Raw genomic sequence first — 15,691 nt, 5'->3', positions numbered from 1 at the left:
TAGGTTTCACCTAAATATAACCCATTTTTTGAGTGTTCGTAAATATAAGGTGACTTATGGAGTAAATATAAAAAAAAATGTTTTATTTGTTTACCACACCTCTCATTTATTTATATTTTTATTAATTTACCATACCTCTTTTACAAATATGGTATTTGGCCCATAGGATTCACTTAAATAAAACCTCTTTCTTGAGCCTTCATAAATAGAATGAGGGTTATGGACTAAATATAAAAAGAGGTTTTATTTATTTACGATACGTCTAGTTTATTTATATTTTTATTATTTACCATTCCTCCACTTTACTTATATTTTTATTTGTTTACACCCTTACATGTATATAAGGTGACTTATGGAGTAAATATAAAAAATGTTTTATTTATTTACCATACCTCTCATTTATTTATATTTTTATTAATTTACCATACCTCTTTTATAAATTTATTTATATTTTTATTTATTTACCATACCTTTTGAGTAAGTATAAAAAGACGTTTTATTTATTTACCATACCTCCACTTTACTTGTATTTTTATTTGTTTACACCCTTACATGTATATAAGGTGACTTATGGAGTAAATATAAAAAATGTTTTATTTATTTACCATACCTCTCATTTATTTATATTTTTATTAATTTACCATACCTCTTTTATAAATATGGTATTTGGCCCATAGGATTCACTTAAATAAAACCTATTCTTGAAAATGGGCGAATGGATTCACTTAAATAAAACCTATTCTTGAAAATGGGCGAATGAAAGGTTGTAAGTCCTAATTTCAAGGGCTAAATTTACCTTTTCTACCCTCTCCCTTAGAATAAGGTGGGCTATTTGAGGTGATTTGTAAAAATGTACTATGATACAAAATATTTGCCCACTAAAAATTTAAAACCCCTTAATTTCGCCAAAGGGCGAACATTCGCCCCTAAAATTATCCTTGCTTAAAGAGTATCTTACTATTGCAGTCTAGTGAAGGAAAATATACCAGGAAAGATTGTGACAGTGACCTCTATCTCATCTTCCTTATGGGACCATGATTAGGGGACCCCACTCTAACATCCCAAAAACAAAGTTTGTATTTTATTCATTGGCTAGGTTAAGTCTCATTCTTAGCTAGATATCTATTTATGATTCCTTGGAAATATTTACAGTTGTTATTCTTATTCTGGAGGTTGTTGTAGCTTAGAAGGTAGTCCATTTCATAGATCTAGTCCTTAACAATAGTTAGATCAGATTTTTTAAATTCAACTCATATTTTCCATGTTGACATGAAATAATTTGTTAATGCAAAGAGAGACAGGTTTTATTGCAGGGATTATTGATCTAGAGGAATGGAATCCTCTGACCAAGTCCACCTAGGTCTTCTCCACCTTCTCTTGAGGCATGCTAGCCCATATTCTGAACCTTTGTTTTCCAACCACCATGAGCAAACCATCTTAAGAAAATCCAACCTGCTTGGCATGTTAGGCTTGGCCTTGGGTGAGTTTCACCTTCCCTACACCTTCCACCACTGTCATGCACCTTTCCAACACTTCATTCCACCATTCTTGTCCTCCAAGACCTCTCATCCAGCTTCCTGTAGCAGTTCAAGACATCCTGTAGTAGCCTATTTTGACCCTATTTTGACCTAAAAATGATAGTATAGCCTAGTTTAGGTGTAGGTTAACCCCTCAACTTGGGCTCCATAACCAAAAGTGCCACCTAGACAAGTCCTTTCACTCCTTTCCTTCTTGCATGATTAAATAGCATTAGCTCTTTTATTTCTAAGTTTAGTAATTAGAACTTTATCTATTCTGCAAGTGTGAATGAGATAGTTAATGCATGCATGTTTGAATTATGAAATGATATAATAATCTTCCATTTTCAAGCAACCCTGATAGCTAGGTGATCAAGTACAATATTAGAATAATTTCCTTTCTGCAAGTGATTGGTGTCATTTCATAGCATTTACAAGTTGGCAACTTTCATTTCTTGGTTTTATAAGAATTTACCTTCTTTGGACTAGAAATAGCTTTACATTCCATTGTTAGCAGTCAAACTCCCTTCAGTTCAATAGAGGAATGGTTTGGAACCCTAATGGTCAAGTGCCCCAGTTGAGAAGTGACATGAGTAGAATGATGCATCTGTTGTGTATATAGCACTATCACCTCCAAGTTTGTACGAAACCTTGGGTTGATAAAGTAAAGCTGGCAACCCTAGGAGTTGCAGTAATCTTGCTGCAATACTCAGGCTCATCACTTTTTGGTGTCATTGCCAAGGAGGTTTCTAGTTGATGTAGTTTCTTCTTTTTGTTTCTATTTTTCATTTTCTGGATAGATGTTACTCTTGATTTCCTTTCCATCTTGCATTTGGTTTTTAAAAAAACTCATAAAAAGGAAAAACATTTTTCTTTCATGCCTCGTAGGAGTGGAGACACTTTAGGGAAATTCTTTCCAAATACCCCTGCACCATCAAACAATCAACCTTCCCTCTTCTTTGGTGACTATCAGCTTCCCTCTCTCACTGCAAGAGAGTTAGAAGACTCCTTAGGAGAACAACCTGAAACCTTTGAAGAGCCTATTAGGGAACAAGAAGAAGATGCCATTCCACAAATTTACACCATGGATGAAAACAAAAATGAAGTTGAAAACAGAAATGGGGGTGCTTTCCCATTAGAGAGACTAATGGGGATACTAGGGTGAAGAATATAAGTCCCTTTGCCCTTCCTCACTTCCATGGCTTAACCTCAGAAGACCCTGATACCTTCTTTTTTGAGTTTGTTTTCATCTGAAAAACTTATGATTATACCTCTCATGACCAAAGGTTCAAGTTGTTCCCATCCACCCGCAAGGATGTAGCCTTGCGGTAGTTCATGGGTCTACCTGGGGATAACATCACTACCTGGGCTTAAATGAAACAATCCTTTAATAACAAGTACATGAACTATTGTAGGTCTAAACACACCAAAGAGGAAATGTTTAGAATGACCCTATAGCTTGATGAATCCCTGGAGGATTACGAGGAAAGGTTCCAACTCAGTTAAAAAAGGGCCAAATGCACCCTTGATCCTGAATCACTCAAGTTAGTCCTTCTTATAGGAATCTAGGAGGACGTATTGGAAACACTAAACATGTTGGCTAGAGGGGATATTTATCCAATACCCTATAATGATATCAAGACAATGTTCAAAAACCATTCTAGGGCTACTAGAAAGAAGGGGTAGGGTTAGTCATGCTTTGACGAGTTCCTCTTCCTCCAACACATCTATCAAGAGTGAAATTGGAAACATGTTGGAGGAATTTAAAAGTGAAATGTTGCATAACTTTGCTCTGGAAATGGACGCTATGCAAATCAAGAGGAAACAAGAGGAAGCAGAGAGATGCTTAGCTAGCTTTTGCCCTAAATGCACTAGGAGGCACCCCATAAAGTAATGTCTACTAAATGTTATAAAGTTCTACTTAGTCTGTGAGGAAAACCATTCCACAGATAAATTTCATTCTCTACCTAGATTAAAGGTTATATACCAAGGGGCTGAAGGTGGGGCTAAACAACTCGGTTATATAAATCAAAGGAGGCCTCAAGGACCTCGACCATACTAGCAGGGAATGTAAGGTGCATCACATTCCTATTACAATTGCAATCAGAATGCACTCCTTCCCCCTTGGTATTATCCTACTCATCCTTCATGGTCCACACTTTCTCCTTGTTCTTATTCACCTCAGTCTCCTCCCTAACCTTCCAATCAATCATTTCAGCCATATGCTTCTCCACATCCTCAGTGGAATACCCCATCACAAGGTTGGAGGTCTCAATTCAACCAACCTCCTGCTTTACTGCCTCCACCTCCATCTCAACAACAACTAATTCATCTTGCTCCACCCAAGCAACCTTAAATGCCTACTCAACCAAATCTGAACCTAAATAACAAACAAGCACAATAGGTTTATATTGGAGAGACATCTTACCCTGCATATGTTGTGGAAATTCAATAAATCAACCTCAGGTTTGGAATAGTGCTCCTAGATAACCAACCTCCATCTCCACATGAGGATATTGAAGAGGAAAATGAAGAGAGTGATCCTAAAGCCAATCCACCTCTTTTTCCTAAAAGATTGATCTATCCCACTCAGCACACCCCAAAAGAGACTAAACTTCTAGGAGAACTGAAAAACTTGTTTTTTGGGTTCCCACTACTCCAAGCCATCAAGGATGTCCCCATCTACATCAAGCTAATCAAGGAGAAAATCTTTAAACATCCAAGGAGGAGAAAGAAAGACACCCCTACCATTAATGCCATTGGTCAATTTTCTGACCTAATGCCGGGGAGAGTGATTTTCCGAAAGTATGTAAACCCTGGAAGTCATGTGGTAGATGTGCACATTGATGGCATCATTGTCCCTCACACCTTGATTGATCTTGGGGCTGCCATGAATTTGATGACTAAGGAAACCATGCTCAAACTAAATCTCCAAGGATCCTTAAGAAAGACCACAACAATATTGCAACTTGCAGACAATCCCACAACAACTCCTCAGGGGGTTGTTGAGGATGTAATGGTCTCTATTGATTCCTAGGAGTATCCTGCTGACTTCATAGTTCTACAACCCAAGACCAAATTCCATGGTTATCCTCTCATCCTTGGAAGACCATGGCTAGCCATTGTTGATTCTTACATAAATTGTAGAACTAGGAACAAGACCATTAAGAATGGGAATTTGTCCAAATAGCTGGGCTTGTAACCTCCTCCTCAACCATCCCTAGAGCATGACTTACCCTTATGGTTGGAAGAGGAGGAGGAGGATGAAGTATGTCATACGAAATCCTATCCAATATGCACCCTAGATGTTATTATAGGAGGGGGAAAACCTGACGAAGATGTCCTCATTGAGCAAATCCTCTAGAACCATCCCCCCAACACCATGCCTCTTGATGAGCTGGTGAAGGAGTTCGAAGATAACCCTTGGATTGATTTATTCCTAGTGACCCAAGTGCTTCACATGTCAAAATGGTATAATTTGGTCCAACTCAGAATTTGAAGATCAACCTCTCTCTCAGCCAACCAAGAAGCGAAGTTATGTAACATGTTGAGAGAACACTTAGATGTATTTTCTTGGAGCTATAAGGAAATGAAGGGAGCCCATCCTTCGATGCGTACTCACCACATATACATTAAGGAAGGTTGCAAAAAAGTGTGCCAACCTCATAGGAGAATGAACCCAACCATTAAAGAAATAGTCAAAGAAGAATTACAGAAGTGGTTGGATGAAGGGTCATTTACCCCATCTCAGATAGTGAGTGGGTGTCCCCTCTAGTTTTGGTACCAAATAAAAATAGAAAATGGAGGATCTATGTGGATTACTGAGAGCTAAACAAAGCCACTAAAAAGGAGCATTTTCCTCTATCTTTCATTGATAAATTATTGGATGGTCTTGCAGGAAGGAAGTTCTTGTCTTTCCCAGATGGATTCAGTGGTTATAATCAGGTCTAGATCAGCCTAAAGGACCAAGATAAAATCACCTTCACTTGTCCTTAGGGTACCTTTTCTTATAGGGTCCTTCCTTTTAGATTATGTAATGCCCCTGCCACTTTTCAAAGGGCAGATCTGAGCATCTTTGTTGATCTAGTCCATGATTCTGTAGAGATATACATGGATGATTTCACTACCTATGGGTGCAACTTCCTAGAGGCTCTCTCTAACTTGGGGAAAGTACTAAATAAGTGCACTAAAATTAACCTATCAGTTAGTCTCTAGAAGTTTGAATTCTTGATTAATGCAGGGACCATTTTGGGTCATTTAATATCCCAGGAAGGAATACAAGTGTGTTGGGAATCACAATTTCTTTTAAACCAAAACCCATAGGCGTTAGTCAAAAATCACATCATCAGAGATAAGGATCCACGAGATGCAGTTATTCCATGTCGCGAAACACACGGGGAGCATTGGTTTATCCAATGTCCAATAATCTTCCCCCCAATGCGAGTCGAGTGTGTATCGAACTCGTGGCCTACGCTTTGATACCACTTGATGGGAATCACGATTGTTGTTAAACCAAAACCTACAGGTGTTAGTCAACAATCACATCATCAGAGATAAGGATCCATGAGAGGCGGTTAGTCCATATCGCAAAACATGCAGGGAGCATTGGTTTATAAAATGTCCAATAAAGTGGACCCAAATAAAATGTCTATGATAAAAATGGTACCTACTCCTCAAAAGCAGAGGGACATCAGGAGTTTCTTAGGCCAATTTGGATATTATAGGAGGTATATCATGGACTTCAACAAAGTAGCCTCACCATTATTTGGACTACTGGCCAAGGACTCTAGATTTTTCTAGTTAGATAGTTGCCAAGAGGCCCTAGAAATCTTGAAGGACAAGTTGACTACTGTACCCATAGTTGGAGGCCCAAATTGGGCTCTCCCTTTCCACATCCATACTGATGCATCCGAAAAAATATGTAGGAGTAGCTCTAGGCCAGATATATGACAAGTTTCCTTATGCCATTTACTTCATTAGAAAAATAATGTCTAAGGTTGAATTGAATTACACTATGATTGAGAAGGAACTCCTAGTTGTTGTCCATTCCTTGAATAAATTAGGACACTACATCAATGGTTATAAAAACTTTGTGGATATTGTTGGGTGATTTAATGGTTAGTTAAATCCCTGTCATTTAATTTGTCAACCCAAGATTTTGTAAACTAACGATGTCTACCTGAACTATATGTACTAGGTGGTTATATTTCAGATTAGATTAATATAAATGTAATTAAAAGTAAGAAATTAAATCAATCTAATCTAATCCAATCCAAAACAAGCATATCGAAACTAAAATCACACTTTCATAGATGAAAATCACACCACTTATGGAATTGAAAGCACTCTTACTGAAAGGAAATCACACTCACACTTGCATAATTGAAAGCACACTTGCATGAAAAGAAATAAAATAACAAAACTATATTATGTTACCAATGTACAAAGATTTGAAAACTATGGTTGATGGGGGCCCTCCATTCCTCAGCAAGCACACCAAACTACCATCACATCCTCAAAGTAACAATATGCTAAAGAACCTTGGACTAAACTAATTTGTTGATTGGAAGAATAGAATACATAGATATATAGATATATAGAGAGATATGTTTCTTTTGAAGGATGCACCCCTATTTATACAAAAACTGAGGATGAATGATCAATAAATGCAGATCCCTCAAATCTCTCCTAAATCTACATTTATCTCATGTGGTTACAACCAATCTCATAAAAATCTGAGATACATATCCTCTCAAAATCTTGTCATCCATGATTCTTCTCCTTTTAATATGCATATATAATGATCCTCATCTTCTATAATTACTCCACAAATCTTCATGAGTTGTAACTTTAAATTTGAATTTGTAGTTAGGAGGCCAAGTAGGACCCTTCTAGAAGCTCCAAGTAGGCTTACAATATCACAAAGCATATACCACTTGCATGTATATATGAAAACATGTTAATTTTATAATATTTAATCACAAATTCACTTAAAATACTTAAAATAAATGACTTTTGAAAATATAATGCTAAAGCCATATGATCATGAAAGTGGTTACTTAATGTAGGGTTATGTAGTTACAGAGTTACGGAATGAGGGTAAAATGACGGACATTAAGGTGAAAGTGGATGAAATTTTTGAGGCCGAACACATACTGACCATGATGATATCAAGTATTCAAGGAAAAAGTGTGATGTGAATGCTAGAATTATTAGATGACGAGATCTTCGATCTAAAGCTAACTTTATGGAGATTTTGACACTTTGCGTTTTGAGCATAATTTTGAGCACTGATCACTCCTCCCCACTAGAAGCCTTTTGGACCCCAACAAGATCACTTTCAATTTTCTAGTAGGTGAGGGTACAATTCCCTCACATTTCCAACCTCCATCCATTTGGCTTTTAAAGTATTTGTACCCTTGAGACCCACTCGAAGATAGTTAATACTTCCCCTTTTTGATGTCGTTGTTCTTCTGTCAAGTATAGTGTCTTACTGAAGCTCATCAAGGAATTCATGAAAAAATACTTCAATAGATGGAATTTGAATATTCTCTCCTTTATATTCAATAAAATTAGGCTCATACAACCTTAAATTATCAACATTAGCAACAACATAAATTTTCATATACGAAGGCAAATCCAACCTGAAGGCATTGTTACCAATCTTTTCCAAAATTTTGAATGGACCATATCTAATTGGTTTCAGATTTTTAACTTCTTCTTGGAGCCTCTCTTTATTAATTTGAAGCCAAAATCCATCAACAACGTGGAACTTGTGATCTTGACGATGCTTATCGTGCCTTTCTTTGCACTTGCATTGGATTTTCACAAGTTTTCTCAAACCTTTTGGTGTACTAATTGGATTTGTTCAATGAAATTTCTTGCTTTGTCTATGTTGCTATGACCTTCAATAGCAACATCTTTGTCAAAAATAAAATCCAAAGGTTATTTAGGCAAGTATCCCAAGCATGCCTCAAATGGCGAAGTTTGAGTTGAAGAGTGCTTGGCTTGGTTATAAGCATGTTGAATATAGTGAAAATGTTCATCCCACAACTTAGGATGCTTGCTGCAATACCCATGAAGAAGATGTATCATTGTTCTATTCACCACTTATCTTTGACCATCTGTTTGTGGATGAAAACCTGTACTCTTTTTCAATTTGGTGTCCATGAATCCCCACAATATTGACCAAAAATTACCAACAAAGTGAGACTCTCGATCACTAACAATGGATGTGGGCAATCCAAAATGCACACAAACATTTCGAAAGAATAACTGAGCAGTTTGTTTCGTTGTAACTTTCTTTTTACATGGCATCAAAATAGACATTTTCCTAAACCTATCCACACCTACATACAAATAATCATGACCTGTTTTTGACAATGGAAGACCTCATACAAAATCCATAGAAACACTTTACCACAGTCGTGAAGGAATCAGAAGTGGTGTGTACAATCCTAACTTCCTATTGCTAGGCTTACTGATTGCACATAATGAACATCCTTTAATAAAACGAGACACACTTTCAAGCATACAAGGCCAATAACAATACCTCTTTAGATGTTCCACCATCTTACTTACACCAAAATAACCAGCAATAAGAGAAGTATGTGCCTCTCTTATGATGTTAACTCTTTCTCCCCGTGGAATACAAAGCTTGCTAATATGGTACAACAAGTTATCATGCAAATGATAATCCAATTCCACTACTTGGTTACCTTGGCTCAAGCTTGCATAAACATCTTTAAATTCATTATCTAATGCACATTGCTCAATATAACTTTCATGTAAAAAAAAGTATGCTTGAGTAAAGTAGTTGCACTAACAATAGGACTAGAAAGCATGTCAACAACTTTATTGTAGATACCTTTCTTATACTTGATTACCAAGTGGTATTGTTGAAGAAAACCCATCCATCGGAAGTGCCTTGATTGCTGCAACTTTCATTGTGATCACAGGTATTGAAATGGTTGATGATCAGTGTGAATGACTGTTTCCTTACCCATCAAGTAGTGTTTCCATTTTTTCACACTTTGCACCAATGCATACAATTCCTTGGCATATGTAGGATAATTAGTCATTGCACCATTATATGTTTATGAATGAAACATATAGGCTTACCATGTTGCATGAGGATTGCACCCATAGTGTAGTCACTAGCATTAGTGTGAATCTCAAATGACTATCTCAAGTCTGGAAGTGCAAGTACTGGAGCTGTACTAATCTTTTCCTTCAATGCATCAAAGGCATTTTGATGTTTGCCTCCCCATTGAAAAAACTTTTTCACGCTTGTCAACACATGCAAAAGAGTTTTTATAAGAGAAAAATTAGCAATGAATTTCGTCCAATATTGGGCTTCTCCCAAAAAACTTCTTACCTCCACAATTGTCTTGCGCCTTGGACAATTCACAATGACATCAACCTTGGAGGGAGCTATTTTCAACTCACCTCCGCCAACAATATGACCCAGGTAAACTAACGAAGTTTTTCCAAATTCGCACTTTGACATCTTAAGATACAATTGTTCTTCTTTTAAGACATCAAGTACTTTTCTTACATGCATGATATGTTCATCACAAGATTTACTGAAAATTAAGATTCCATCTATGTAGACTATGGAAAAATCACCAAGAAATGGCCTCATTACATCATTCATCACACGCATGAATGTAGTGGGAGCATTACATGAACCAAATGCCATAACTAGCCATTCAAACAAACACTATTTTTTTTTGAATGCAGTCTTCCAAATGTCTTCTTCAGCTATTCTAATTTGATGGTAGCCGCTTCTTAATTCCAACGTAGTGAAAATATTTTTCATCTTTCAATTGATAGAAAATCATCTATTCTGGGCAGTGGGTAATGGTTCTTTATCACAATTTTGTTCCATACACGAAAGTCCACACACATGCGCAATGTTCCATCCTTCTTTGGAACCAAGACAATAGGTGAACCACACCGCGAGGAAGATGGTCTAATGATCCCTTCGTTCAATAACTATGGAATTTGCTCCTTAATTTCTGCACTTTCCATCACTGACATCTTGTACATGCCAATGTTAGGAAGAGGACAATATTGATGTAATTGTATCTAATGCTAGATTCCTCTCTTGGGAGGTAATCCATTTGGTTCCTAAAACATCTCGTCATATTGGTTAACTACGTCAACCAATTCAGATTTCAAATTTGAATCACAACCTTTAAAACCTTCATTATCAACATCATCGTTGGGTTTGATCATTAGAAGCACAAAATTATTTCTCTAATTCACTTGTCTTTTCATCTTCCCTACATTAACAAGCGAAAGATTTATTTTCTTGCTATGAGCTCTCACAATATATTCTACTCCACCTTTGAATAAATGATATTCATTTTCATGTCTATGGAAGATAGCTTTTTTGTCATAAAGGTAGGGGATGTCCAAAACTATGCCACAGATATCTAACGACACAACGTTAAGCTCCACTTCATCTATGAAATTTGCAGTAATGGCAAATTTTAGTTTACACTTTCTCATAACCTCCAATTGCGCGTTGTCACACACCCATCCCAGTGGATACAGTTTATGATGTGGAACGATTTCCAAATTTAAACTTTGGACAATGTTTTCAGAGACAAGATTGGCTTAAGAGCCGCTATTGAACAACATATCAATGTTGTTGTGTTTTGATATCGCCCTTATGTGAAAAATTTCTATTCTCCTCTTTTCATTTGGAGTTTCATTTTGTCAGTTTGAAGAACTAGTGCTAGCAATGAATTCTTTTCCTTTTAACCCATGATTTGGGTTTTAGTTTCATCACCCGAATCAAATCCCAAATATTGTTGAGTGGTTGCAGTTGTTTTTTGTTTTCCCTTGTTGTTGTTTTTCTTTGGTCTCATTTCAGGATGAAATTTCCAACAATGAGCTTCTTCGTGACCCTCTCTGGAATAATGTCTGCATGTAATTTTCTCTCCTTCTTTTTTGATAAATGCATTTTTCTTTGCCTTCCCTTTCAAAGCCTTTTCCTTTCCTTTACTCTTAAATGGCTTTTTACTACCTTTTTCTTGGGTGTTTTTCCCTCTTGCCTCAAGATGAGTGGCTTGCACACACACATCATCTAGATTATTGGGATTAAACATTAAGATATTATGCCTAAGGTAACTGTGTAAACCCCCTATGTACTTCAGCAATGTGTCCTCTGAGTGCAAATCTACACCTAACGTCAAAGACCTTTTTCTGAATTCTTGGGTGTAATGTTGCACGTTTTTACCTTTGAGCTGTCTAAAGTTCTGCCAATTCATGATGGATTTCTACATATAAGCTAGAGGGTAGAATTGTATTTTGATTGCAACAATGAAATCAATCCAAGAAACTAAGATCTTACCATGTTTTTAAATCTCTTCGTGAGTCTTTGATTCCCACCACACCAATGTTGCACGCTCCATCCTCAAGGAAGCTAATTGAATATTTATGTCATCCTCTTGAAGGTTTTGAATCCTACAATATACCTCCAAATGATGAATCCAATTATCAAGCTTCTCTACATTCACTTCACCATTATACATTTGCAACTCAAATTTAACATCAAGTTTTAGAAAAGGTGATTTACCAGTTCCTTTTGAAGAATGATGATGAGTATGTGTAAGGGTTGTGTTAGTGGAAGAGGGTGAAGATTCTTTTGAAGAACAAGATGAAGAATATGGTGGAGAGCGTGGAGGTTTGTCTCCATTTTCACTACCTCCTTCTGAAGAGAATTCTCCTTTGGGATGTTTGGAACTTTCCCCTTGCAACTTGGTATTCCTCTCTTTAGAGAGGACATTTTCCATCTCTCTCATATCAAAGAAAGTCATTCTGAAGGTCTTCTCATCTTCTATCATATTTGTAGGTTCTCCTTCATGAGACATGATCTCTGGAGTGTCAATTGCAACTCGAGGCTGAACTGGTGTTGGAGATTGTGGAAACCTTGTTCTCTTTCCCCTTGACCCAACTTCAGCGCTTCCAACCAGCTTCCCTTCTCCTCTTTTGAGTTTTAACTTTGTAAGCATGACATAAAATTGCAAACAATTAAATCCTTATTTCACAAAGAAAACCTAGAGCTCTGATACCAAAATGATCTGATTTGGAATATTAGATTATTGTTCTAAGATCCTTCTCCGATTAGAAACAAACTGCTTTCATTGTGCTTAAGGATTCATGATTTTTTGCAAGTGAAATAATGAGTTTTTATGTTAATTTTATGAGCAATTTAATATAAATAAGAGATTGAACAACTAAATAAATATGTACAGAACATCATCAAAAACACATTACAATAGGAATGTGATAAAGGAGTTCAACCCTCGTGGGCTACGTCTCCTTCGTCTAGCTTCCAATGGCTTGGGCCTCCCTATTATGCTCCAAAGTGTAAAATTTTGTGTTTACAATGGCCAAATGCTTTTGAAACCTACTCTAATCAGTTCAGAATAACCAAAAATAGCTATCTAGCCTCTTTTTGCATCCAATTTGGTTGAAAATTGAAGAAGTTACAGCCTCTCCTAGTTTTCCCACTATTCGCTCCACAAATTGCTCCAAATCCAGCATGATCCTAAAAATTATATCCAAAATGTGCTAAATGAGCGCAAATTTTACCATGCAACGGTCCATAATCTGTCAACACCGATTATCCCATCGCAAATCGCAATTGGTGAGAACTGAAGGGCTTATGGTTTGTGTATACGGCGGGGTGAAGTGCGATTGCGATATGGCGGACACGACAGAACTATTAACCAGAACTCATAAACTTATCACATCTGGGATATTTTCATAATTCACAATTGGTGGAGTACTAATAGTCTTATATCTACAGAACTACGTTTTCTGTGTTGTGCTATTATGATCTACGGTTGCGACTATCGCATCGCAACCCTTCCCTTCTCAAGGGTTGATTCTTTAATGTCTTTCTGCCTGCCCTGTTGCGATGTGCGATTATGATTATTGCATCACCCTAGCTATTTCTGGGGCCGATTTTTAACACTGACCCACCTGCAAACCTAAACTTTGACTTGCTCTAACTTCTTCATACGAGCTCAGATTTGAGAGTCGTTCACACTGTTGGAATCAAGATGACAAGATCTTCAATCTAAAGCTAATTTTATGGAGATTCTGACAATTTGAGTTTTGAGCCTAATTTTAAGCACCTGGTCAGTGAGAGAGAACAAAGATGGTTTATGCACTATAGTATTATATGAACCATAGATCTCACTTCTTTGTATTTGGATCCATGTACATTTATAGAAAGAGATAGTAGAGCAACATCACCTTCCAATTGGGTTCTCTCCCAAAACAATTTCTCGAGTCATATCTTGTGTTATTATGATTATAAGTAATTGTATTTTGTATATTCTCTATTTCTTCATTTTTTATATTATATCCATAAAAATAGAAACCTAATACATCCATAATGGTAAGGAAAATGATCCTCATAATATAGATTTTGTATTTTAAGTATAAAATTTATTAGATATGTTGGGTTGAACTACCCAATGGAGTATCCATAATTATTCACAGATCAAAAACATTAGGAAATCACTTGGTACAATAATATAACTTAAAAATTAAACAAAATATAAGTAGTCATTTAGATGATCTCAAATCACGACCATAGAAAAATGATTAGAGGAAAATGCTTACATGAGCCCCAAATCATTAGCTACTAGAACTAGAATTATGAAAGAAAAGGCGAGATCATTCCAACATCTTCAACTATAAGGGACCAAATGGTAAGAATCTAAATGAAGAGGTCATATAACCAACTTCTATAATTTATATTAAGCCTAGATGCCTAAGAATAGGTAGCAAATGTCACATGGACTCTAATTTCAAAGATGATCAATTCAAAATACAAAGACTAAGGAAGTCTCTTGTAATCCCAAGTACACCCCAAGGTGTTGAAATTTTCATTGATACTTCATCAATTTGGATGAGTAGTCCTTATGATACCCACCTTCATAAGTGGGGTGCTTCTTGAGGCATCATGAAGTAGCAACAATTAATGTTGGAGAAAGTAATTATTAGTATTGGAAAGGAGAGGTAGGGTACAACTTGTTGTCTTGACTTGGAATTTTGAATGGCAATCAAATTCAACCTCCCTATGGTTGATACAAAAATATAAGAAGCCTACCAGGTATAGCTATAAAAAATTGTGAAGAATATTGATTGAGATTATTCTATAATCTATTTGTGATCTATCTTACCATTCCCATCTACCAAGTATAGCTATAATAAATGGCGACGAATATTGATTGAGATTATTCTATAATCTATTTGTGATATATCTTACCATTCCCATCATCATCATTGAACAATGTTATTTACCATATTCACATTATTCCTTATGTAAAGTTTGAAGTGGTTTTCTTGATAGTACTATTTAGATTATAGAAGATATTCAATAATAAAAAAATTAAATGTACATAATTGATGATCATTTAAATTTTTATGTAGACGCAACAGTTGGAACCAACATATATCTACACTAATGGTGGAATTGGATTTATCAAACGTCAAGATGGATCAAATCCCTTGACTTGAAAACCTTTCTTAATTTATTTTTTCTTTTAAGAAAATTCCACCTCAAGGGATTTGATCCCTCTCAACTCTTGATAGACCAAGGATTATAATAGAATTTATTAAAATACTTGACAATAAAAAAAACTTTATCTCAAAAACATTATATATAGAAATTTCAGTTATTAAATCTTGTAATTTACCGAGTCAACGCTTAGAGAGTTGGCGTAACGATCTTTCTCAGACTTTCAAATACATGTGATGTGTAACCTTCCAGTTTTAATATTATTTGTCAATTAATAATACTTCTTGATATCTCTACAACATCTTCTTGACAGCCACTCATACGTCTCAACGGATTTGATCCCTCTCAACACATGATAAACCAGGGGTTATAATAGAATTTATTAAAAAACTAGACAACAAAAAAGATTTTATCTCAAAAATATTATATATAGCAATTTCAAAATATTTATAAAGCTATTAAATCTTGTAAATTAATAACTTAAATAATTTCTTAAAATTTAATAAACATAAATTATATCACTAAACATAATCAAAATCCTCTTCACCATTATTACTTTATCTAATTTTAAATTCATACTAAACAAATAATTTATTAAAAATTTACATATCAATAATAAATAGTT

Source organism: Pinus tabuliformis, chromosome 1_2, assembly GCF_031772625.1.
Source record: "Pinus tabuliformis cultivar Carrire ecotype Pingquan chromosome 1_2, CPIR1, whole genome shotgun sequence".
NCBI classification, from domain to species: Eukaryota; Viridiplantae; Streptophyta; class Pinopsida; order Pinales; family Pinaceae; genus Pinus; species Pinus tabuliformis.
Note: the sequence above shows the minus strand (reverse complement) of the source record.